Genomic DNA, 26,684 nt, shown 5'->3' with positions numbered 1-26,684 from the left:
AAAAAAAAAAAAAAAAAAAAAGGTACAAATTGATATCAAAGTATCTTTTGAAAAAAGAAAAAAATATTTAAGCAATTCCTCTCAGTTGTTTCCTCCCCTCCTTTATTTTTATTTTTTAAAAACAGGCATTTACATATTGACTTGGTCTTTATGTCTTGTAATTCATGCTGTAATTGTTTGTTTTGCCTTAGGATACTCTTTGGTTTTCTTAAACATTTACTCAATCCTTTATTGGTTAATGCTTCATCTGTAGGGGTTACAATGTTTTCTCTTAGCCACATTAGGGGGTGGAATTTAGAATGTGTTATCACCCAGTGCCTTGAATGTAGCAGGTGCTGAATAAATATTTAAAAGTTTGGTTATAGGGACAAGCAGTAACTGTAATGTGGTCATTAATAAGTAGTATAAAGTTGATGTTGTTTGGCTCTAAATATTTTACTTGACACAGACATTTTGACAATGAAAAAGAGGCAATAAACTGAATACTTACACATTATCCCTTTTATTCATCATCCAGAGATTTATAGAATTCTGTGCTGCCACCTTATCCCTATGGTGCTAAATTTGAACCCCGACTCTGACAGTTGATCACTGTGTGATTTTTCTTAGGCAGGTTAATCACTCTAATTTGTTCTTCTATACATTCAAAATGATACGCATATTACACTGATGTTATAAGGATTAAGAGAATAAATGCCCACTTAGCACAGTGTTTGGCACATTTTGATTGTAACCTCTGTATATGCTTTGGCATTAGTTTGATATGACTTTGTGTTATTTTAATGCCGGTATCCAGTTAATATAAAGCAGAGTTTGGCAAACATTTTCTGCAAAGGGCCAGATAGTAAATATTTTCTGTCTGTGCCGTCTGTTCAACTTATGGGCATGGCTGAGTTCCAATAAAGCATTATTTACAAAAACAGGTGGTGGGCCATAGTTTTCCAACCTGTGACTAGAGGTTACTTTTGTATTTCTTTGTCTTTTTTGTGTGTTTTTGTTGCTGTTTTCATTTGGCAGCTTTGGTACAATGTATTTCTTAACTAGAGTATTTCAAATACCTTCAGCTGTATTAAAAAAATATATAGGTAATACAGTTATAACCCTCTTTGCACTAACTTTGATTAATTTCTTTCAAATCACTTGAGACATAGTCCTCAAGCGGAATTATGAAATCAAAGAGAGACTCCATAAAGTACCTCACAACACAAGAGCTGAGGTATTTAGAGAATGCCAAGGCTACTAATAATTTAGTCATTTAATGGATAGTAATTATTAATTACATCCATTTATATATACTATTTGAATTTCCCCTTGCTAATTTTTATCCTGAGAGTTGCATTTTTGAACCTTTGGCTGTATGTGTTCTGTTCTGTTTATTATAGTACATAAGAAACAGAAGAGAGGTGACAATAAGGAAACGGCCTTATGAAGTGAAAACCGACCAATGACACTGTTGTCATTCCCACTACCAATTGCTCTTCCACTCACAAAAGAAAGCAATTATTTCACCTTCTGAGAGTGAAACCTGCCTGGTTGCTGACAGTTTGGAAAGAGGAGGTGGAAAAAGTCAGAATTTCATGCTGTATAATTACCAATCCCTTGGTTTGCTTTAGTAGTGTATAAATAAAATTTAAGAACATTACAGTACTTTTTTTTTTAACAAAAAATATTCTTATGCCTTTTAAATACTGTCTTTATGTTGCACAATTTGGAAATCAATGTGTGTCTAAAATTGCTGGGTTGACTTAATGCATAGTAGGGCAGTGGACTAATATTCTGAAAGGTCCTTCTTTTTATTAACAGAATTTCTTTTGTAAGATTAATACAGGCATTTTTCATTGTAAAATAACATTGTAATTGGTCATAGGACAGATTCTTTTCCTTTTAAAGAAGTGGTTTGTTCTTTGGCATTTTCGTGGTGGTGGTTTGTGAGAATATAACTCAACTGAGGTACTATATACTAAGCCATGTACAAATTCAGTATGATAGCTCTGACAGTGATGTCAGTTTTTGCTTTTAAAAAACATGATAGAGTGCATTGTTTAAAGGTGCAGAATTCTCTTAGTTCCAGCATTCTTGGGGTTGCAATAAAAGTCAGTATCCAGCTGGGTGCGGTGGCTCACGCCTGTAATCCCAGCACTTTGGGAGGCCGAGGCAGGCGGATCACGAGGTCGGGAGATGGAGACCATCCTGGCGAACACTGTGAAAACCCGTCTCTACTAAAAATACAAAAAAATTAGCCGGGCATGGTGGCGGTTGCCTGTAGTCCCAGCTACTCAGGAGGCTGAGGCAGGAGAATGGCATGAACCCGGGAGGTAGAGATTGCAGTGAGCCGAGATCGTGCCACTGCACTCCAGCCTAGGCAGCAGAGCGAGACTCCATCTCAAAAAAAAAAAAGGCAGTATCCACTCTGTAATGTTTTAGACTTGTGCTGTCCAGTCTGGTAGCCGCTAGCTACATATGGGTATCAGAACATGAGAAGAATATTTTCTAAGAGTAGATTATTTTCTAAAACCTGGATACCAGTATTTAGCCAGCCCTGTTTGGGTATAGCATGAAATGGTACCCCTGTTTGCAGGACTGTGCTTCCTCACTTTTTGCATGTCATGGCATTCCTAAAAAGCAGTGATGTTTGTGTGGCACACTGGGATACACAGCGGAGGGTGCTTATAACTAGGGCTTACAGATCTGGATGCTCTGCAGCACCAGGCAAGACCGTACCTCATTCTTGGCACGCCAGTATGCAGTGGCACATATGGTACAAAGCTGCTTCAGAGTGCTCCCTGTAACTCATTCCTGGATGTTTTTCTTGGTCTATGAGCGGAATTTGAATGCATTCTCCCTTCTTATTTCATCATTTTTATATGTCATATTCCCAGTGAGACCGTGAGACATTGGCATTTCACAACTTAGAAAACCTTTCAAAGCATCATCCATAAACTTAGAGATTTAGTGAGTAACTGTATATATGATCTTTCTTTTCTTCTCTTTTGTTTAAGGGAGAAAGGAGGAAGGAACACCATGATGTGGTGATATATTTAAATTCTGTTTTACAAACCAGGAAAATACTTTTCCTACCAGAAATACGGTTACATTAAATATATGCAGTATAAAAATCTCAGCAAGGAGACCATGAATCTGTCCATCTACCCCTCCCCGAAATAAAATTACACTGTTCAGATAAAAAGTGACTTGGGGCCGGGCGCGGTGGCTCAAGCCTGTAATCCCAGCACTTTGGGAGGCCGAGACGGGCGGATCACGAGGTCAGGAGATCGAGACCATCCTGGCTAATGCAGTGAAACCCCGTCTCTACTAAAAATACAAAAAAAAAAAAAAAAAAAAAGTGACTTGGTTGGCTGTTTCTGAAACTTTCTGTTTATTGGCTTTTGGCAAGATAAATAGTAACAAACACCAGTGTCTTAAGAAAATCTAAAAATTGGTAATCCATTCACCCAGTATTTATTTCCCTCAAGGATTTTATAGTGAGTTGACTTTTATTGTGTAAATCTTTGGTTCTTGTCCCTTTCCTGATGTCCAGCCACTTGCTGTTTGGGCCAGTTGTTTCTAGGATTCCTCACCCTTACACGAGGGCCCCTCTTAAAATTCTTTACCCTTGCTACAAAACTAGTTCACTGCTAAACACATACCATATAACTTTACGCTAAAAATGTCATCATAAAATAATTGTTCCTGCCATAAGAAGTGATACATTATTGGAGCAAATGTCTTGTTTCTGTTGCATCTTGCAATCAAGTCTTTTTCTTCTCCCCATACACCCTTCACCTTTCTCTTCCATTCGCATGTTCAGTGATTACATTATAACTGGTTGTGTGAGTCCCGTCTTCAGTTTGGAATATTGTACCTACTGCTTTATTACTTGATTCTTGTTCTGTCTTATAATAAAATAGATAAGGGCCGGGTGTTGTGTTTTGTGATTCATACCTGTAATCCCAGCACTTTGGGAGGTCAAGGCAGGGGGATCGCTTGACGCCAAGAGTTCAAAACCAGCCTGGGCAACGTGGCAACACCCTGTCTATAAAAAATAAAAAAAAATTAGACTGGCATGGTGGTCCACACCTGTAGTCCCAGCTACTTGGGGAGCTGATATGGGAAGATTGCTTGAACCCGGGAGGTCAAGGCTGCAGTGAGGTATGATTGAACCACTGCATTCCAGCCGGGGCAACAAAGCAAAACCCCATCTAAAAAAATAATAAATTGGCGTGGGATGTGCCTTCCCACTCCACCCCTCAGTCTGAAATCTCAGTTGTTTTACTGTAATGCTGTCCTTACTGACTTAATCATCTCTAGGTTTTCTGTATTCAGTTCACTTAAGGAATATTAAGGTTTCTTCCTTAGTAGAGATTGAGCCCAGCTAGGTATGGTGGCTCTTACAAACTTCCCGCAGTTTGGAAGGCTGAGGTGGGAGGATCACTGGAAGCCATAAACTGAGACTACCCTGAGCAACATAGCAAGACCCTGTCTCTACAAAAAATTTTTTAAAATTAGCCAGGCATGGTGGTGCAGGCCTGTAGTACCAGCTATTCAAGAGAGTGAGGTGGGAGGATCACTTGAGCCCAGGAGTTCGACTTGATTGCGCCACTGCACTCCAGCCTGGTAAACAGGCCTTTTTTTTTTTTTTTTTTTTTTTTTTTTTTTTTTAAATCCTGCACCAAACCTACCCATCTAACTTTACTGCTTCAGGTTAGTCATGCCATGGTCATTGACATCTCCCTTACTAAGTGATAGTTGTAACAGCTCATCAACCTGACCAGGAGTTGTGGTTAAGTGGATGCAACAACTTGGTTGAACAGGAGAATGAGTCTGGTATTGGTTTCAGATGTGAGCATTTCACCAAGCTGAGAGCATATTTTAGAGATCAAAGATAGGTATTTTTGGTACAGCATGGTTTTATATTCAAATTAACTAGTTCATTTGATGGTTAGGCTAAAAAACAGCAAATTATCAATGCTGTAGGGAAAATTGTCTGAACTGTATTACGGAAAAGAATTTGTGTCTTCGGAGTGTCTGTGTGAGGGATTTGAATTTAAAGATAATCTTGACTCTGTATGTTTGTATTCTTTGATTTTAAAGCCTAACCCTCAAATAAAATTTGATTCAGTATTTTTTGTCTGCTACTCTTTGCTCCTACTTAATCTCCCCAAGTTGTACTCTAATGTGCTTTAAGTGCAGGGACTTTGTATATTTTTAATCCTTTATTTGCTGTAGAAGTCAGTAGTACAGTACAGAACTCCTAATCAAATGACTTCTCAGTACTTACTGGTGTTTGCTTTACTTACTAGCCTGGTATATTCAGTTTTACGCCTTGTGCGTTAGGTAAGCAGTGAACACATTAAGTTTATTCTTTCCTGGTAACCACTGTGATGTAGCCAGGGGTTTTTTAACCTGGTGGTGAGGTATTGTCCAAACAGTCTGAGATAATATGCACATTTTTATGAGCACTTAAATATGTGCAATTTCGTGGGAGAGCATTTGTAACTTTTGGTAGATTCTGAAAGAGTTCAAAAAGATTAAATGCCTTGGACCTAAACAATGGAGGAAGCAAAGAAACCTTTTCAAAATCTGAACTTAAAAAATTGCTAAAAGAAAATTATGAAATGCAGTGCTGGAAAGGTTATTGGTAAAATACATGTCAGTAAATTTAAAATTTTAAAGTATATATATCGTCAGATTCTTAAATTCTTAACAGTAAGCTACTGTAGACCAAAGGATGGCTGTTCTCTTATAAAACTGACTTGTTTTAAATGTATATGATAGGAGCTTTTCTAATTCAGCTTAAAGCTTTATAGTGAAGAACTTGTTAATAACACAGTGATGAATTGTACCGTGTTATTGCTTTATCTTATGCCCATTTCTGTAATTTAGACTTTTTTTCCTTAGGAAAAGGGCTCTAGTGTGAAAAAGCAAGAAAAAAAACCTGACAGTTTTATTTGATTGTGACTGTGAAGTCAGCACCGAGTTGGTAGAATCCGTGTGACATGCCTGATCCTAGTGGCCCTGTAGTGTGGTGGAGCTGGAGGAGCCGTGCGCATTGCAGGCACATAGCACGAAGCATTTCTGCTATCAGAAAGCGGGATCCATTTGCAAACATTTGTTTGAAGCCACGATTTTGAATTTATGACTTAAAATTCCATCTGAAAGTATTTATACATTTAAAATTCCCCTTGTTAGTAATATGTGCCTTTATTATAGATGATTATTTGCATTTGCATAAGCAAGCTTATCAGAAGTATTTAAGAAAATTAGCAGGATGATGTTTAAGGGTGCTATCAGAATGTTTCACAAATTGTTGATTTCTTTGCATTCACAAATTTAGTGAAATATTAATAAGCTATTATTTGTTGTATTCTCTGCTAAAATAGTTTCATACTGGTTTATTCTGAGGAGAATTTTTTTAGTGGATCAAAATATGAAAGAACTTTAGATTCATGTTATTTCTGATGGGTGGTTGATGTACTTCAAAGATACACTTCATAGACTTGGAATGTTTGGAAAACATGCTAAGTTCTGAAACTAGTGAGTCAGGAAAAAAAACTAATATCTTTTTTGTTTTGTCTCAATTATACAGCAGATATAATTTCTACAGTAGAATTTAATCATTCTGGAGAATTACTAGCAACAGGAGATAAAGGTGGTAGAGTCGTCATCTTTCAACAGGAGCAGGAGGTAAGTGTTCACAGTTTATTGTCTAAATTTCCGTTTGATCGTGGGACTAGAGCTTGGGTTGCACCGAAGAATCTCATCAGAGGATGTTGGAATTTTTAAAGAAGTGTGTGTTTATTGAATACAATGTCCAATATATAGACAGCTCTGGTTCTCTTAGCTTTGTATGTGTGCATGTGTGTACATGAGCGTATGTTGTTTTGGTTTAAAAACATAACACTAATTGTAAAAATACTTGATTAGAGAAGGGGGTGGAAAGTGATGGAATAATCCAAGATTTTAACGGTTTTGAAGTCTTGGCCCTTCATTATAATTTTTCCTTTAAAACTCCGTAAAGCAAAGTTGCTTTGACTTCTTCTCAATGCTTGGTTTACTTTGTACAACTGAGGGGTGAGAGGCTAGTTTAAAGAAAAAGCAGCTCAATTTTTTTGATGTCAGTTCATACTAATACTGTTACAGTGATTTAAATGTAAAGGTTTAAATGACAGTTGCATGTACATGCATGTAAAGTAACTTAAAAATGCAGTGCTATCTTTTTGAAGAAAGAGGAAATTGCAGAATCTGTAATTAAAGTGGGCTTTTGTTTTTCTTACAACTTAGGCACACTTCTAAATTTAATTGACTAGATTTCTCACTAAAAATTTTTTGCTAAACAAAATTTGTCACACTTGGTTTTTTCTTATTCATTCTCTCCTTCCATTTGTAGATCAGAGTTTAACCATTAAAATCAGTTGCTTTGAAACATTCTGCCCCTATTTATAATATATTTTAAAAGTTTAAAGTAATGTGGATAAATTGCAGGGTTTTACAAATACATGTCTAAATCATAACACGGAGTTAGGTTTTAAAGGATTGTGAAATTCCTTCAATAAGCAAAGAATCTAGTAATAATACTACTACTTTGCACTTCTATAGCGCCTTTGACCTGAGGATCTCAAAGTGCTTTACAAACACTAATGAATTAATCCTCACAACACCCCAGTGAGGTAGGTAATTTAATTTTAAAAGAAATGGTTAATAGTGTCTGATTAGAAGATGCACAAACACTAAATATGTCTTTTATTATTTTTTATTTTTTATTTTTGGTTGGAAGAAAATATGAAAATAAGACTCAAGCTTTGCTTGACAAAGAATGGTCTCGTGGGAAGGGGGGGGGCTAAATCAGTTTTCTGTTTTTAAGTAGCCAAAAACTTGACCATAAGAATCTTGACATACTTAGAGTTGACATGGAAGCTTACATTAGAATTTCATTATAATTTCCCTTTATTTACTAACGGGAAAGCCAAGATATAAATAGATTATTACTTAGTGGCAGAACTAACAAGCAGTACCCAGAACTTTTGACATGTCGTTTTTCAGTGTTCTCTGCTGTTTTTCATGCTGGATAACCAAAATGTGAATGTTTTTATCGGGAGTTTAGCACAGGCCTTCCCATAGGTGTTCTCTGCCCTTGAATGTATTTTTTCCTGAAAGTTAATGACTCTCCACACTTTACTTTTATTTTAAAGAAAAGTATTTGAGAAAAACTTGTAAAAATTGATTTTGCCCTAGGCATAACATTCTGAGGCTTTCAGAAAGTCTTCATTTTTAATGAGGGCATTGTATCATTGTCACAAATACAAGTGTGTCAACTAAAAGCTAATTTGGAAGTATTTTACCTGAGAATGAAGTCATTTTCATCTCCTGTGGTCGTCGTTGTCCAAGTCAAAATCAAGTGTGGGAAAAAATGGCTGAAAATTTTTTTAATTGAGGGAAATGTTTGCTTTAATATGGGTTTGGTAATGTAGTCAGAGTATTAGTATTTAGTATTTTCCTAAAGGCTGTTAGTAATACATTAATTTGGAATTAAAGGTCTAACATATAGTTACTGAAATTGCTCATTTTACTTGTATTAGAAAATAAGACAAAATTATTTTAAAGATAATCATTTCCCATGATTCTTTTCTGAAATCCCACTGAAGATTCTAAAGTGCTAGTATTTTAAATACATATTCTTGTAAGGAGAAATGAGCAGAATAACTGTTTGAGAAGGGCCATCGGTAGGAAAAAACAGGACCTCCTTTTCATGTGTCATTCTTCTTAACCATATTTAAGAATTCAAAACGGAGAATTTTGTAAAAACTCAGTAACATGTCTTTTGAGAATTACTTAGTGGTGTAAATATCAGTATGTTTTTAAGTGATAAAGTAAGAATGATGATGGTGATTGACTTTTCACTCCTGAAACCTGATCTTGACTATGAATTTGGTGTGTTTTGCCTATTTAATTTTCTACATTTTAAAGCCCTGTCTTACATTAGAGCTTCTAATATAGTGTTGTCTTCAGGATCTATGTCACTGGTCATAAATATGTATACTTTACACTTAGAGGCACCTTTATTTCAATACCTAATGTAATTGGATGAGATTTTATGAATTCACATCTATGTATCTATAAGATAGTGTTACAGTTTGAAAAGTGAAAAATAGTCTTTTCCTAATTTGTAGATAAAATCTCAGAAAAAATTATTTAACAAAGTTATATTACTTCATTTAGTAGCAAAATTCAGATTAGGATTTGAGTCTCTGATTTTCAATCCAACTATTATATGTTCATTCCAGAGTACACTGGTGCCTAATGTTTCTTAGACTCTGATAATGGTGCTAGCCTTGTTTGCAGAACACACTGGCATTTGATCTATTGTAGCTTTATTCTCTTACATAGTGGCAGGGTTTCTTCTTAAACTTGACTTTACTGGGGGACCAAAATATCTCCACCCACTCGTTTTTATTGTCTTTACTTGGAAGAAGAAAAGATCATATAACAGCAGCAGAGAACTTGGTACGTCAGACTTTGACATCTGTAAACCCTCATGTCTGCTTCATTTATTTTACCCTTCAGAAGTAGCTAGTCTCCTTGCTGGGATCCAGGCGGGTATCTGTGTCCTCTTGCTGCCTGTCCATTTATTCCCCAATCATAACATGAAGAAACTGAGTAGTCATTCAGAGGCTCTTCATTTGGTTTGAGTATATTTGAGACTGATAATTGTTGAATATTTTTAGCATCATTTAATAGCATTTTTTATAACTAATATATTTGTATAGGTATTCTGCTACACAGAATCTCTGTTGTAGAATCAGGGCACCTAAAGAACTTGAGGCACAAAAGTAAAGTGATTTTCCTGATGTAATCACAGCTATCATGTGGTCAGTAAGACTCTAAAATTCTGATAGCAAATCCAGTGTTCTTTATAGCATGACCTGCTATAAGTGACCCATGTTATTTTTACAGCTTCTAATAGCTTTCGACAGCAAAGTGAATGATAGGGTATATTCTTTTTGTTAATGAAAGTATTAATACAGGGTTTTGAGGGGAAGTCAGAACAGCTATTAAAGTGGATAATGATGTTCTCTAGGTTTTAGGGACTTTTGTTGTTTCCATGGGTGCTCAAATCAGGTGATTAGTGGTTGTCAAAGTAGCTGGTTTCCTACTGACTTTGGGTTGTTCAGACCTTCAGTTTCTCTGAGACTTTGTGATGTAACCTGTAAGGTAATGTGGGGGCATGGGTGCTCCGTTAAAGGGACAGCTAAAGCGTAAGGTGAGGAGGGAGGTTGTACCTCTTTCCACTTCTTCTTATAATCTTTCTAGATTGGTATGGGGCCTTTGATTTTTGTTTTCTAGGGCTGCTGGTAAGTTTCTTGGATTTCAAACCCTCGGGCTTCTTTTATTCTTAATGTGGTATTCCCAAAACTCCATAACAGGATACAGAAGAAACCTTAAAAAGCATGCTTTTCACAAAAGAATGGATAGTATTGCTAATATGATGGTATTCTCTTTCTAAATTACATAGGGTTCAAAATGTTTGCATGTATTTAAAATGCAGATTTCTGGGTTGGGAGCCACAGCTGATGCCTGTAATCCCAACACTTTGGGAGGCTGAGGCAGGTAGATCACTTGAGGGCAGGCTGGCCAACATGGCGAAACCCTGTATCTAATAAAAATACAAAAATTATCTGAGCCTGGTGACACATGCCTGTAATCCCAGCTGCGTGACTGAAGTATGAGGATCACTTGAACCCGGGAGGCAGAGGTTGCAGTGAGCCGAGATGGTGCCTTTGCATTCCAGCCTGGGAGACAGAGTGAGATTCTGTCTCAAAAAATAATAAAAATAAATGAAATGCAGATTTCTATCCTGCTCCTCAAGAATGTGTATGTATATGGTGCATTCATAGAATGTAAGAGCTAAAATTTATAGGGCTTTCTAGGGATTCTTAAGTTTTTTTGTTGTTGTTGTCCCACGAATTCCTTTGATAGCCTGGCAAATCCTGTAGACTTCTCTGAATGTGTTTTGTTTTGTTTTGTTTTGTTTTGTTTTGTTTTTGAGATGGAGTCTTGCTCTGTCGCCCAGGCTGGAGTGCAGTGGTGCGATCTCAGCTCACTGCAACCTCCGCCGCCAGGGTTCAAGCAGTTCTCCTGCTTCAGCCTCCTAAGTAGCTGGGACTACAGGTGCACACCACCACACCTGGCTAATTTTTGTATTTTTAGTAGAGATGGGTTTTCACCATGTTGGCCAGGATGGTGTTGATCTCCTGACCTCATGATCCACCCACCTTAGCCTCCCAAAGTGCTGGGATTACAGGCATGAGCCACCGTGCCCTGCCAGAATGTTTTAATTGCATAAAATATTTGAGATCATAAAGGTTGAAATAATTTACCAAAATATTCATAATTGAGTAATGTATGTTTTAAGTGGATAACAGCTGGATTATGATATTAAAATGTCATTTATGTGTGACAAAGTCACAAGAATTGCTAATACTGTATGCAGTTTGTTACCTGTGCCCATAATCAAAAGAAATGCTGAAATTTAACTGGAAGTTAGTGAAAATAAATGTGTACATTCTCTGCCCTCCCCCATGCCCCACCCCCATCCAGGCTTACAACATCCCTGGGTTCTGTCGTTTGACCCTTGTGTCCATGAGCCCCCAAGTTATAACCCCTGGCAGTGCAGTTTCCTTTTGCCAGCTGGGGGCCCAGGTACCAGATTACCCATCCAAAGTCATACAGTTAGTAGGGAAGTGATCCCCTACTGCAGAAGCCACATATCCTGATTTCCACCCCATGGCTTTGCGCACTCTGACCTGGATATAGTAGCAGCAATTTTATGTGCTAGACCCTCTGCCAAAATCCCTCAATCTTACTTGTCACAGCAAAATAACAAAGATGTTTGTATGTTTACTATATCCTGATGTATTACAAATTTATAAATAAAATGAGACTTAGAGAGGATACATAACATTTCCAAGATCACCCTGCTAGGTAAGTGGGTAAAAGCTAATTTTGTATAAATTGAGATGAGTATTCACAGTGCTGGCTATTGATTTCAAAATGAAAAAATCTTTAATCCTGTTTGGTGTAATGAGCCTAATTGTTAAAAATCACCCAGGAAAATCAGTCTCATTACTTTATACCTAATGAGGAAAGTACATGATCTTTAGACTTTTTAACATGAGCTATTAATGAGTGATCTGTTTTCTGTCATAGGCATTAGAGGGGGAAATGGACTGAGAGTTGAACGAACCGCCTTGGTTCTAGTCCTGGTATTCATTCATGCATTTGCCCAGCCATCTCTTCTTGTTCAGCCTAATTTTAGTGTCCAGATTTCTGTCCAGACTGCCATCAGATTCTTGTCAGCTACCTGTTAATCTTTTGGGGCTCCTTAGGGTATTACATTTTCCAAAAGCAAAATGTCATGTATTTTAAATATTTAAAATACCTGCTCAGTGGGTACCTTTTACCCATTGAGCAGAAATCCGAATTAACCGTGTTTCTTGTACAGGTTGAGTATCCCTTATCTGAAATGCTTGGAACCAGAAGTGTTTCAAATTTCAGATGTTTTTGGATTTTGGAATTTGCGCATGTACATAATGAGATTTATTTGGGGTGGGAACAAAGTCCTAAACACAAAATTCATTTGTTTCATATACACCTTATACACATGACCTGCAGGTAATTATACAACATTTTAAATAGTTTGTGCATGAAACAGTTTGGACTGTGACCTATCACATGAGGCCAGGTGTGAAATTTTCCACTTGTGGTGTCATGTTGACAGTAAAAAGTTTCGAATTGTGGAGCATTTTGGGTTTCAGATTTTCAGATTAGGTATGCTGAACCTGTCCCCAAGAAATTCTCCACCAAAAACAACTCCAAATCTATGAAATTAATAATGGCCAGTGATTTTGGAATTATTAAATTAATTAATAAATTTGGAATTTATTTACCTTTCCTCCTTCTTCCCCTGCTCTCCCTGGCCTCACCCATATAAAACATTTCATTGTATTCTTCTTCTTAATAATTTTTCCTTCTTAATTATAAATTCATTATGCTTGATGTAGATAAATTAGTAAATATGGATAAGTGGCAAAGAATGCATATATAACTCTGCCAAACAAAAATAAGAACTTTTGATATATACCAAAGGCGTATCTTTCTAAATATCTGATTATAAATTTAGGGTTGTATGATTTTTTTCTCACATACTGTATAGTGAATACCTTTTCATGTCATTAAATTTTCTGTATCATCATCTGTGTAATGACATGACATGACATAGTTGTTTATTTGATCTCATCTCTGTTGTTAGATTCCTAGATTGTTTATTTCTGCTTCTTTTTTCAGGGTCGGGAGGTGAGAGACTGCCCCTTTGCGGTTACTGTGTTTTTCCCTCTTTCTAAAGAAATAAAAGTAGCAACTTGGTGATTGAAAATACATTATTTCATTGGATTTTGGTTTTACTTTACCCTTTAATACTCCCAATAATTAAAGCATCTTGTTCTATTCCCTCTTTTTCTAGTGGTGTATTTATTGAATTTGGATGGGCCACATGTGAGAGAGAGCGTCAGCTCTTCTTCTCAGGCATTATGTTTTTCAGCTTTTTTGATTGGCTGCCTTTAAATTTTATTTTACTTTTTGTTTTTCTACCCACAGGTTATTTAAACATTCTTTTGTTCCCTTTTAAATTTATTATTTAGTTAGACTTTATTACCCTAAGTCATGTGATGAAGTGATTTTCTTCTCTTCCACCTTCCCCACCCATTCTCAGATTGCCAGGCAGGTTATTGTTGTTAGTAGTAGTAGTAGTATTTTATTTTTAGAGAGTCTCGCTCTGTCACCCTGTCTGGAGTGCAGTGGCACGATCTCAGCTCACTGCAACCTCCGCCACCCGGGTTCAAGTCATCCTTATGCCTCAGCCTCCCGAGTAGCTGGGATTACAGATGTGCACCACCATGCCTGGTTAATTTTTGTGTTTTTAGTAGAGGCAGGGTTTTGCCATGTTGACCGGACTGGTCTCAAACTTCTGGCCTAAAATTATCTGCCCACCTTGACCTCCCAAAGTGCTGGGATTATAGGCTTGAGCCACTGCACCCAGCTGGTTATTACATTATTTATTTAAATTTTTTCACACAGATTTAAAATGCTCATTAGATCAGTCTCTGCAGAGTTGTGTCTAGACTTCACTGTGTTTTAGCTTTTCAAAGTCTTATTCAAGGATAATGAACTCTACTAGTCTTTCTACTTTATTTGTCCCTTCTTACAGTTGAGTTGTGTAGATAAGTTTTGAAATGTATTGAAATTGGGTTCTTTCTCAAATATGTCTCTATACCCGTTCAAAGTAAATACTTGATCAGAGTAGAGGTTGTTGCAGGTTTCTTAGTATCTAGTTATCAAGGATTTGACTTGTGCCTTTGCAAAGGGGAATTTTCTAGCGAACTTCATCTGTAGTCAATTTATCGGGGGTAGGAAGGCCTTTCTTATTAGAATGTTAACCAGTGGAAAGGACATTGAAGACCATCTGGTCCAATCTTATTTGTTATTTCTCCAATTTGAGGCACAGAAAAGAGTCTGAAATCGGGCGCCTCAAATGCCAGGGCGTCATGCATTTACCTGCATCATGTTGTTTCTAAATGATAGAATGTGCACTGATTGGGCTTGATCCTTGTCTGAAAGAGAAATTAATATTTGAACTTTACTTGCTTTTGCATTAAATTTCCAAAACTATCCTGTCCTGAGAGAATAAATTGTATTTAACGCATGAAGAAAACAGGATCCAGGGGATTGTTACATTTTATGAACTTCAAAAGGAAAGAGACACAAGTAGTAAAAAGACTTTTTGTTGTTGTTGTTGTTACATCTAATACCATTTGGGGTTCATCTGAATCTTCTGTCAGAGAGAAACCAACTCCTTAAGGGTCCAAGTTACATTGAAATTCCATTTTGAGAGAAACAAGGTTGGAGAGCCTTGAGATCTGCCTCCATTCCTTGGTTGCTGATAGAACTGGGAAGAGCACCAGCATCTGAGCAAGGCAGTTTTCGTGTGGGGTGTTTGTGTGTGTCCACGCGCATGTGCGTAGAGGGTTTGTTTTTTTTCCATTCCTTTCAGTAATGTGTAAAATGTAGAATAAGCATTCCTCCTATGTAACTTTATCACTTAATCTGTAGCATAGTCTGAAACAGACATTCTAGCTAGTTTGATAATCTGAGTGAAAGCACATTAACAACTTTAGGTTTTAAAACATTGTATTAGTTGTATTTTATGCATTTCCTTTAAATTTTATTTGACTATCTTATAGACAAATAATAATGCTGTTGATTTGATTCAACCAGGTATCCTTCATTCAGATTTCTCTCCCACTATATTGTTTTTTTGATAGGGTATTGTGACTGATATGCTTCCAAATTGCACTTAGTATATAATACATAATAGGCACTCAGTGAATGAGTATTAGCTTACTGAATATAATTTATAATAAGGCCTTGCAAAATCTTGAAGTGCTCCATGACTATCATTAGTTTAGAGAAAGTTTTGAGATTTCTTTTCCGTTTATTTCATCGAATGACTTGTGTTTTGCTTTATTCTAGAAAGTTCCCCATATTTTCTGAATATGTTGAGAGTAGTTATCAGCTATCATTTAATTTTGTTTTGTACCATTTCTGCCACTATCCCTGAATGGCCATTTCGCAAAACACTGACTCTTTTAAAATACTTTTATACTGCTGTAAAATATAAAACAAATGACTGCTTACACTACATAGAAGATGAACATTAATAAACAGTAAGTTTTAGTAGGGTTCTATTTGGAGGCTTAAAAATATTCATTTATTTTCTGTTATATGAGATCAAAGTAAAATACATTTAATATTTTCTTAAATTTTTAAATTTTTTTCATGGAGCAAAGTAAATATGTCCTACATTTTTGCAGAGTTTCATTTAAGGAAGGAGAAAGTTAGGACAGGTTGAACATTCCTAACCCCAAATCCAAAGTATTCCAAAATTGGAGACTTAACTGAGTGCTGACGTGATACCACGAGTGGAAAATTCCCCTGGCCTCATGTGATGGGTCACAGTCAAAACTTTGTTTCATGCACAAAATTAATTAAAATGCTGTATAAAATTACCTTCAGGCTATAATGTATAAGGTGTATACAAAACAACTGAATTTCATATTTAGACTTGGGTCCCCTCCCTAAGATAATATCATGTATATGTAAATATTCTAAAATATGGAAGAAAATGTGAAATCTGAAACACTTCTGGTCCCAAGCCTGTAAAAGCACAGTGGAGTTACTTACATTTAGAAGTAGCTGTTGCAAAATGTTAAGTGAAATTTTTTTGGAAGTTGCCTTTAACTCTTGACTATTCTTAGTATGTTTAATGTAGAAAATATGAAAAATGTGTATCATTTTCCACAAAGAATAAAATCAAAATCATCCCATAACAGGAATGAAGAATGAACACCTGTGTGTGTGTGTGTGTGTGTGTGTGTGTGTGTGTGTGTGTGTGGTTTTCTCAGGGATTTTTGTTTTGTTTTACAGAATGAGACTCGTGTTGTACATATCACTTTGTAATGTTTAGTTTTATGTACTGTCCATGTTTTCTCAGGTTGAAATATTGCCTCCCAGTCAGGGAGATGAAGAGACTGTTGGAACCACTGAGTAGAAAGGGTTACTTGAATAGTTGGGAAGAACATATTCCATCTTATAACTTAGCTGACAAGGTTCAGTAAACTTGTGGCTTGTGGGAATAGCTTATACTTCTACCAGTAGTATGTGACTTTGTCTTTTTGTCACTAAAACAGTGGTCATTATCACATTTTTAATTTTTTGTTCATTTAAGAGGAAATATTATTGCTTAGTTTTGGTGGTGGGTGGGGGGAATGTGTGTGTGTGTGTGTGTGTGTGGTTTTCTCGGATTTTTGTTTTACAGAAGGAGACTCATGTTGTACATATCACTTTGTAATGTTTAGTTTTATGTATTGTCAGTGTTTTCTCAGGTTGAAATACTACCTCCCAGTTAGGGAGATGAAGAGACTGTTGGAACCATTGATTGGGTTACTTCCACCTTTTGGCTCTTGAGAATAAAGCTGTAATGGATGTGGCTGTACAGACACCTCTCTGAGGTCCCATTTTTCAGTTCTTTGGGATAAAATCTGGAAGTGGGATTGCTGGATTATATGGTAGTTCTATTTTTAGCTTTTTTGAGCAATCTCCACATTGTTTTCCGTAGGGGCTGCAACATATGTGTGGTATATAGTTTTAAATCTTTATTTAAATATACACTGAATAGTACATAAAACACTAGCAGATTATTACATAGCATACATTTATTTAGGTCAAGAAATAGAACTTCCCACGCTTCCACAAACCTTTCTCTTTTCCCTTCCTCTCCTTTATGAGCCTGTCTTCTTAAAATTATTTTGGCCTGTAGTTTTAGAACTTTGAATAAATGGAATCCACAGTTTATCCATTATGAATAATGCTGCTGTGAACATTCTTACTCATGTTTTTTGCTGTACAGTCATGAGTAGAATTACTGTGCCATAGGATAGGCATTCACTGTTAGCAGACATCACAGTAAAAAGTTCTGCTAATTTTATTCTTGTAAACAGTATATAAATTTTATGGCTGTTCTACATCTTTGCCGGTGCTTTGTGTTGTATTATCGGTCTTTTAAAATTTAACACTTTGTGGGTGTGAATTAAGTTTGTATTTACTGTTTCTTTTTTTGAGACGAAGTCTTTTTACTTTGTCACCCAGGCTGGAATGCAGTTGGTGCAATCTTCGCTCACTGCAACCTCCTCCTACCATCAAGCGATTCTCCTGACTCAGCCTCCCTAGTAGCTGGGATTACAGGCATGCACCATCATGCCCAGCTAAATTTTTGTATTTTTAGTAGAGACAGAGTTTCACTATGTTAGCCAGGCTGGTCTCGAACTCCTCACCTCAGGTGATCTGCCCGCTTCGGCCTCCCAAAGTGCTGGGATCACAGGTGTGAGACACCACATCCGGCCTTATGCTTATTTTGTGATTCACATTGAGATTGAGTTGTTGTTGTGTTGTTTTGAGACAGGGTGTTTCCGTGTTGCCCAGGTTGGAGTGTGCAGTGGTACGCTTACAGCTCACGGCAGCCTCAAACTACTGGACTCAAGTGGTCCTTCCCACTTCAGCCTCCCCAGTAGCTGAGACTACAAGCATGCACTGCCACACTTTGACTAATTTTTTTTTCTCTTTTTTTGGTAGAGATGGTCTCACTGTGTTGCTGATCTTGAACTCCTGGCCTCAAGCAATCCTCTGTCTTGGCCTCCCAAAGTGTTGGGTTACAGGCACTCCTGGCCAGAGCTGATTTTTATATTGGCTATTTGGATATTGTCTTTTGGAAGTGACTGTCAAAATCTCTTATAATTTTCTACTGTGTTGTGTGTCATTTTTCTTACTGATTTGTAGACTTTCTTCACACTTTTTGCAGATGAACTCTTTTTCAGTTACATTTGTTGGAGGAGCCAGGGGCAGTGGCACACTGTAATCCTAGCACTTTTGGAGGCTGAGTTGGGCGGATCACTTGAGCCCAGGAAGTCGAGACCAGGCTGGGCAATAGAGCAAGACCCCATTTTTTAAAAAAAAAACACACACGCATTTTTTTAGAAGTATTTTTCATTCTGTGACTTGCCTTCTCATTTTTTTGAATAGTATATTTTTATAAATAGAGATTATTAATATAATACAGTTGATCAGTATTTTTCTTAGGGTTACTGGTTTTTCTGTCCTGTATAAGAAATACTTTTCAACCCCAAGGTCCGGGAAATTATTCCCATTATGTTTTAGAACTGGATGATTCGTACTGTAGCCACTAGATCCATGTGGCTATTTAAATTAATGGGGAATCGAGTCTGTTCTCTCTCCCCCGCTGCAAGACCCTGTTGCAGTGGTCCCTGTCTCCATGGCCCTCTTTAAATAAAGTCAGCCTTACCACCTTATAAATAAATAAATACATTTAAATTGTTAAAAATAAATTGTAGAATTAACTTCCTTAGTTGCAGTAGCCACATTTTCAGTGCTCAGTGTGTGCCTAGTGCTCAACTTGACTAGTGGCAAAACCATACTGGACAACACAGATACAGACGATTTCTATCATTGCAGAAAAGTTCTCTTGGGTTGTGTTATCCTAGGACTTGATTATTGTACCTTCACATTTATATCTCTTATTCATCTGTAATCACTTTACGTGAGTGGTTTAGGGCAGGGGTCGAGCTTCATTTTATTTCCTATGAATAGTCAACCTATTCACTAGTCAACACCATTTAGTGAAAAGACCATCCTTTCCCCATTGCCCAGCAAGGCAACCTTTGTCATCATTTAGGCCTGTTTCTGGGCCATCTGTTCTGTTTCATTGGCACATTGGTCTATCCTCGTGCCAGTACACAGTCTTTATGACTTTGCTTTAAAACTTGGTTATGATGCCCTTTAGTGAATTCTCTTTGCATCTGTGTTGAAAATGTGTGATACTGGTTTTGTGTCCTATGTTTGTAATGTATGTAAAGTATGTGACATACCTCATTCTAAGTCCTGCTTTGAAAATCTTTATTGAATGCCTGTTACATGTGCCAGGTACTGTTATAGGTGCTGGGGAATAAAGCACATCTAAACTTACCGTAGAAACTTTCATGCAAATAGATTGTATGGTTAGGAAGATGATTCTCATAGTGATCATAAAGGCAAGCAAGAAAAGAGAGGGAGGTGAAAATGCTGTGCAGGTAAAGCCAGTATAAATTGTTGAAGGATGTGTCACGTTTCTGTATGACTGTAGGAGAGGTTTTTAAAACAAAAACGTTGTTTGATTTTGATGCATTCTCATTTGAGTGGCTCAGTGTTGAGTATATGGTTATGTTTCTTTTATTTCAGGCTTGCTCACTGTCCTTTGTTCGTGCGGGGAACAATGCTATCATGGTCATTATAATCTAAACATCTCCTCCCAAAGTGTTAGGGAAAATCTGTTGCAGCTCTCTGCAGTCTACTGTCAGTTACCACTTGTACCCATGTTTTATAGCCTCTTCTGTTTTGTTACTGCTGCTGTCATTTCTGCCATTACTCTTTGTCCTGTGGACTTGTTTTTAAAAGTTCTGTTATGATAATTTTAGTAAAGTTTCAGAGGAGAGGGGAGGCTAGTGCATGTGCTTAGCCTGGCATCTTGAGCTTTTTAGACAGAATTTTCTCCTTTTATGATACATATATTTATTTCCTGTTGCAAAGAGATGGAACTTCTTGCAGTCTATTGAAACTGCCATATATCTCTATGATTTTGTTTTTGGATTCTGTAAGAGATCATGTTTAGTAGACTCATGTTGTTGTCCATGAGTCTACAGGAAGATGTTCATGTTCTGTTTCAGAAAATATTTCTGTAGTTTTTTGCTTTTCCTAACTCATCAAATACAATGTGTGGCTCGCCCTTGGCCCTTCATACTGCTTACCTTAATTGTGTAGACCGTGACCAGTTTCTACTTTGACTGAAGTTTGACGTACACAGGTCACTTGAATGTGGGGATTCTGTCTATCCCTCTACGCCCTAGTGTACAAGGTGCTATATACTATAGTCTCTTTAAGTGTTAGATGAAAAACCAGTCTAAAACGCAGGGTTTATATTAAAAATCGAGTTGTCTGCTTAATGGTATTGTGTTTTCCTTGTAGAGTGTAATGATAAACTTTGTGAGACTGGGTGAGTCATTTTAGGTAGAAGGTATGTGGAGCTTTCAGGTGACACTGGAGTATTTATATATGTTAATGGAATAGGCTGTCTAATTTGGTGTGTGGGTATGGTGATGAGACCAAGGCTCTGAGTCTGATTTTTACCCCTTGTGTGTCCCCAATATGTGGATCATTTTGTGGGACACTGCGTTCTTAACACTGGCAGACTTGCCCTCTAATAACTGATACTGCTGTCCAAAGGTTTAAATACAACCATCCATGAATGAACAACCCAGATCATCAGGCTGCTGGAAAAAACAACCCAAAACGTAGACTTTCAAGATGATTCAGTGAAGTTTCCTTTTGATATGGAGAATAGTAATAGGCTAAGAAGTCGTAAACATTTCATTGGATAACTCACTTTTACTTAAAATAGTTGACAATAATAATCTCATTCTTTTATTTAAACTTTTTCCATAGGTGGTTCTCTGAACTAGTTTTAAATTTTTTTATGAAAATATTTTTAATAGTGTGATAAAAGATGAAATTCTGAATATTACAATTCTCACTTTTGCTGAGATATTAATGCTAACCAAAGTAGTTCATAACTAGTCCCTTTACGAGATAGCTTAAATTATATTCTTTCAAAGTAATACTAAATGAAATTAATCATCAGTGTGTGCCAGGTTCATAAGATGAGAAAGCAAATTAAAGGCGAGTAAGTAGTAGTTGATGGGGTGCATGGGGCTATTGCTGGGTGGTGCTGAATATGGACTTGATTGGTGACAAAGCTGTCTGGAACAGCAGTCTTGGAGTGTGGGAGGCAGGGGTCAAATGGGATCCCTTCATTTATAAGAGCCCTTTTTTTAAGCTTTCAGCAGCGAAATAACCAAAAGGCAGGCATCAGAAAGGAAAAGGAGACAGTACATCATATTAAGTAACAGATTGGGGAGTTGACCCTAAAGTGGGCAGAGAAAGAAGGTGTGCCTCATCTAGCTCTTTCTGGGCAAGCCTTTCTGTAGTCATTACTCTTTAGATGAACTCCCTTATTATGGGTGCTCAGTTTTTTTCATCGGTATGCCTCTATACCATCAAAGCAATCAGATTGATCCATATTTAACATCATTATTTCCCTAATGAATCGAGCTTATTTATTCAGTGTTATTTAGCCTTTTTTCCCCTTTAAGTTTTCTCATTTGATCCTTGAAGGCCTTTAGAAATATAAAAAATAGAATATAATTGTATAAAGACACAGCTAATGGGCTATCGAGAATTTGCAGGGTCCTTTGGAATTGATTACATATTTGATTATTTTGAAATATTTTTCAACAATGGTCCATATATTTTTGTTTTCATTTTAGAACAAAATCCAGTCTCATAGCAGAGGAGAATATAATGTTTACAGCACCTTCCAGAGCCATGAACCAGAGTTTGACTACTTGAAAAGTTTAGAAATAGAAGAAAAGATCAACAAAATTAGGTGGTTACCCCAGAAAAATGCTGCTCAGTTTTTATTGTCTACCAATGGTAAGTATATGTATTTTCTTTCCATGTGCCCACTGTGAGTACTTGTTGCACATAATCCTGTAGACTAGGAGAGGAATCATTTAACAGAGATAATTTTAAAAAGGACTTTTTTTCTGTACAAAATATAAACTCTACTTTTTTACTGTTCGCTTGCAGTTTTTAGATTCTCTGAAAGATTCTCAGATAGCAATTTTTTTGTTTACTACACCCCCAATTTGTAGCGAAAAGAATGGGCTGCTCTACCATTGGATTTAGGTCAGGTACTATTTCTGCTATTTCTCAGTCTCCTAATCTTGGGCAGGTTACTAACACTGAATTGAATTTTCCTCAGCAGCGAAGTAGAGATAGTAATTTTTTATTATAGTATTATGAATATTAAGTAACTCTTCACATATGTCATGAGTGCAAGTGCTCAATAAATGTTAATTTATTCCTCCTTTTTAAGTGTTCCTGAACTCTACACAGAGTATTTCTAACTGCAGATACAAAATAATACTCAAAGGATGGTCTCCATTCAGAGCACTCTTCTTACTTGACTACCTATTAGCATATTGCCTTCTTCCCAGCAATCCACATGGCTGGAAGGAGATTCCTCTCCTACTGTTTTACTTGCCCAGGGAGAGGTTTTTGTTGTTTTTTGAGACAATGTCTGTCGCCTAGGCTGGAGTGCAGTGGTGTAATCACAGCTCACTGCAACCTCGATCTCCCCACCTCAGTCTCCTGAGTAGCTGGGACCCACAGGTGCATGCCACCACACCAGGCTAATTTTTTTAAAACAGTTTTTGTAGAGATTGGTCTCCCGATGTTGCCCAGGCTGATCTTGAACTCCTGGGCTCAAGCAGTCTGTCCCCCTCCTCAGTCTCCCAAAGTACTGGGATTACAGGTGTGAGCCACCATGCCTGGCCCAAGAAAAGTTAAGTGAGGATTAAAAGTTAGTAATGACTCTACCAGAATTTGAAATCCTTTGTGATAAGTTGGGTTCTTTTTCTTTGTTCTTATAAAAAACTTTTCCCGTGAATTGTTTGGACTTCGTTGGAGTCTTGAGTCTAAAGGGAATCATTAGAGTGACTGAGGAGATACTTTAGTTTCTTGGTAGCTGTAGTCTATAAAAATTTGTGATTAAAACTTTTTTGAGGTTGGTGCTAGGGTGAGGGGAAACCTCCTCCTATTTTCTCATTCCCTCACTATTAATTTAAAAAGCAAATTTTAACACCTAGACCATAACGATTTGCAGAATATAAACTTAAATGACTTTGGGGATGAAATAGGGGAAGAAATTCAGCACTTCCCCCATCTAATTGATGCCCTTGGTCCACAGTATGAGTTCTTAAAAATGCTGTTCACAAATGTCTGATGCCATCAGTGTTGGCCGCCTCTTGGATGCCCAGTTTTCTGATCATGAAAGCTCTCCCCAGCCAGTCCATTGGGATTCGTACCCTCTGCCTTCTCTCTTTCCACAATAAACTGCATTCCCCTCTCTTGTCCTTATTAGAAGAACAATAAACAGAAGTAACTATTTAAAGCCTGTAACTCACAGCAGCATGGGTGGAGGGAACAGTTTACTCCTATCATGTGCTAGCTTCTAGTCTGGGGTCAGTTTTAATTTATATGGTAAACTAAGTTACTTCAAATAGCTTCAAATATTTTGTTCTTTGACATCAGATGATACATAACTAAACCATTTATATAATTTCTACTTATAGAATAAATGTTCCTAGGGAAGTGTGTTGTTAACATTTTATATATTGGAATGTTTCATGGCAGTTTATTTCTTACAGGGCTATGTCAGCTTTTTTATAAAGAGGACTTTTTAAATGTAGGCTGAGGTCAAGAGAATAGTATAGTGAAGCCATGCATGCTCATCATCCACTTCCAACGCTCCTCAGTTCACGGTCAATTTGTGTCTCAAATCCTTCTCCTTCCTCTTCTCCTCAGTGTTATTTGGAAGCAAATCCCATTTCAACTTGTGTGGATTAAATCTTATTTAAAGACATTAGAGAATGCATTGTAGATTTTTGTCTTTTGTTTCTTAACACTAAGTAAAATACAACTAACTGGGGGCTGCATTTTTTAATGCTAAAAATAGTGCTTAATAATAGGGTCCAATGTGGAAGGATAGAGCAGATTATGACAATCATAGGAACTGTTGTGTCTGGGTATGATGGGAAAAGGATGGGAGGAGTAGGACTTTAACTATATTTGAAAAACTAGAAGGAAATTTAGAGAAAAATGTCAACATCTGTTGATTCTGAGTGATATCTTTTATATTTTGTGTGTTTTTCTCTGTGAGTTTTTTCTGTAAGCTTAGTACCACCACCACCCTCCGCTCTGCGTCCCGCACCTCCCCCCTCCACCAGTGTAATGGGGTCTATATAAAAACTACGACTACCAAACTTTCCAGGTTTGATTAACCAAAATTAATCTTATAAAAATCTTTGCATTGGCAATATAAAGTACACTCATAAATAGGATGTGTCTTAACTGCTTGATAAGAAGTTTTTAGGGTCTTACATAAAGCTGCATTCCCACAAAGGAAACGGCAGCGTGGTTTTCCCTGCGTATACCCTCTGCTTGTGGTGAGAGGAACTCTCTTCTGCAGCTTCTCCAATGCCTTTAGTTATTATTGTTGATAATTCAGGGGAACACCACAGAGTGGTCGTTTTGGAAGGAACAGATCTTGAGAATCTAATAACCCCTCCACTGAAAACTGTGTTTTTACATAATCTTACATACAGTTTTATGGAGTTTGATTATTCTCACATACCTTGTCTTACGAGCCAGTAAAACATCACTGCTATAGAACATAAGGATTCAGATTTTTTTTTTTTTTTGAGACGGAGTCTTGCTCTGTTGCCCAGGCTGGAGTGCAGTGGCGCTATCTCGGCTCACTGCAAGCTCCACCTCCCGGGTTCACGCCATTCCCCTGCCTCAGTCTCCCGAGTAGCTGGGACTACAGGCGCCCACCACCACGTCCGGCTAATTTTTTGTATTTTTAGTAGAGACAGCGTTTCACCGTGGTAACCAGGATGGTCTTGATCTCCTGACCTCGTAATCCGCCCGCCTCAGGCTCCCAAAGTGCTGGAAATACAGGCATGAGCCACCGCGCCCAGCCTTAGGATTCTGATTTAAAATTTATGTCATATTTGTTAACATACTAATTTATTTCCTGCCTGCTTTGTCCCCCCGTACTGAAAAATGTATCCTAATTCATTATGTGTCCTGTGTTTGTGTTAATGGAAAAAATATTTTTTAAAGAGCTTTCTTCCTGTAAACAATATTAGGTACCACAAACCAATTTCATCTCATCTGAAAGTTTAATAAGTACATTGTGGTTTCTTTATTTGGATCTTTAATAAGGAGGATGGATTTAAACAGGCCACAAGACAACTGGACGAGGGGGTGGGGGTGTTGTCATCCTCATCACAAATACTTTGCAAGTATTTAGAACAAATACTTCTCAAAATACAGATTTAGGCTAGGCTCATATCTATCTATAAATTGTATACATATATAAACTAACACATAGAACATGTATGCCTGAAGTACAAGAAAATTATAAGCAAGATCACATAGGGCTTAGAAGAAATAGTAGATTACAGATTATTAAAGTTAGCAGCTTTTCTCTGTTTACATTTCAACATTGGGAAGGGCATCCTTAGGGGCAACTATCATTCTTCTCTACGATACAGAGACTACCAGGCTAGAGTCACTGGCATCTCTCTGAGTTGTTTTTAACTGTTTTTATAAAATGGCTTTATATACTGTTTTAAACAATTTTGTTATACCATTTTGCTTATGAAAGATCATTAGGAATATGATACTTTTCTATAAGAATGTTATTTTACGATTATAACAGTTTTAAATCAACATGCATGAGCTTATAGTGATACAAATAAACAATTGAATGGATAAATGGAGAGAAGGGATGCTTCCTGCAGGAGAATTCTAAATAAGACATGGATACATACTCTTCCCTACAGGGAGTATAACTTACTTCTCCCTTTAAGTACAGGATGGATTTAGTGACTTACTTCTAAAGAATAGAATATGGCAAGGGTGAAAGAGTCATTGTATAGTGGAGAAGCCTGGCAAACATTGTCTTAACCAAATGACCAAAGTTAACACCACCAGCTGTAAGTCATGTTGATACCGCTGTATCCCCTTGAACAGTGCTGTGAGAAGTCACTTCACCTCTGTGTTCTTTTCCTGAAAACCCATGGTCTCAATCTGATCATGAGGAAACAGCAGGCAAATCCAGTTGAGGGATATGCTTTCTAGAAAGTACCTCACCGCCAATACTCAAAACTGTCAAGATCAAGAAAAACAAGGAGAGCCTGAGAAACGTAAAGGCAGAGAGACTGAGGAAACTTGATGACTAAATGCAGTGTTGTTTCAATTCTGGAACAGAAAAGGAATGTTAGTGGAAAACCTGGTTAAATCTCCAAATGAAGTCTGTAGTTGAGTTAATAGTAATATAC

General features: G+C 37.1%; 1 protein-coding gene across 2 annotated transcripts in view; it reads left to right on the top strand.

Moving 5' to 3' along the window:
- Positions 1-26,684, top strand: part of LOC116272968 (serine/threonine-protein phosphatase 2A 55 kDa regulatory subunit B alpha isoform) — a 45,512-nt gene that overhangs the window by 6,565 nt on the left and 12,263 nt on the right. Inside the window, exons 1-3 of one of the 2 annotated variants that reach the window (XM_031661885.1) lie at positions 4,663-6,684; positions 7,597-7,667; positions 22,041-22,206. The gene's annotated coding sequence lies outside the window, so the exon portion shown is untranslated. Of the gene's footprint in view, positions 1-4,662; positions 6,685-7,596; positions 7,668-22,040; positions 22,207-26,684 lie in introns of those variants that run through there. The other variant, XM_031661884.1, reaches the window with a different exon arrangement.

Source organism: Papio anubis, unplaced genomic scaffold, assembly GCF_008728515.1.
Source record: "Papio anubis isolate 15944 unplaced genomic scaffold, Panubis1.0 scaffold285, whole genome shotgun sequence".
Lineage (NCBI taxonomy): Eukaryota > Metazoa > Chordata > Mammalia > Primates > Cercopithecidae > Papio > Papio anubis.
This window is presented reverse-complemented; position numbering and strand designations above follow the sequence as displayed.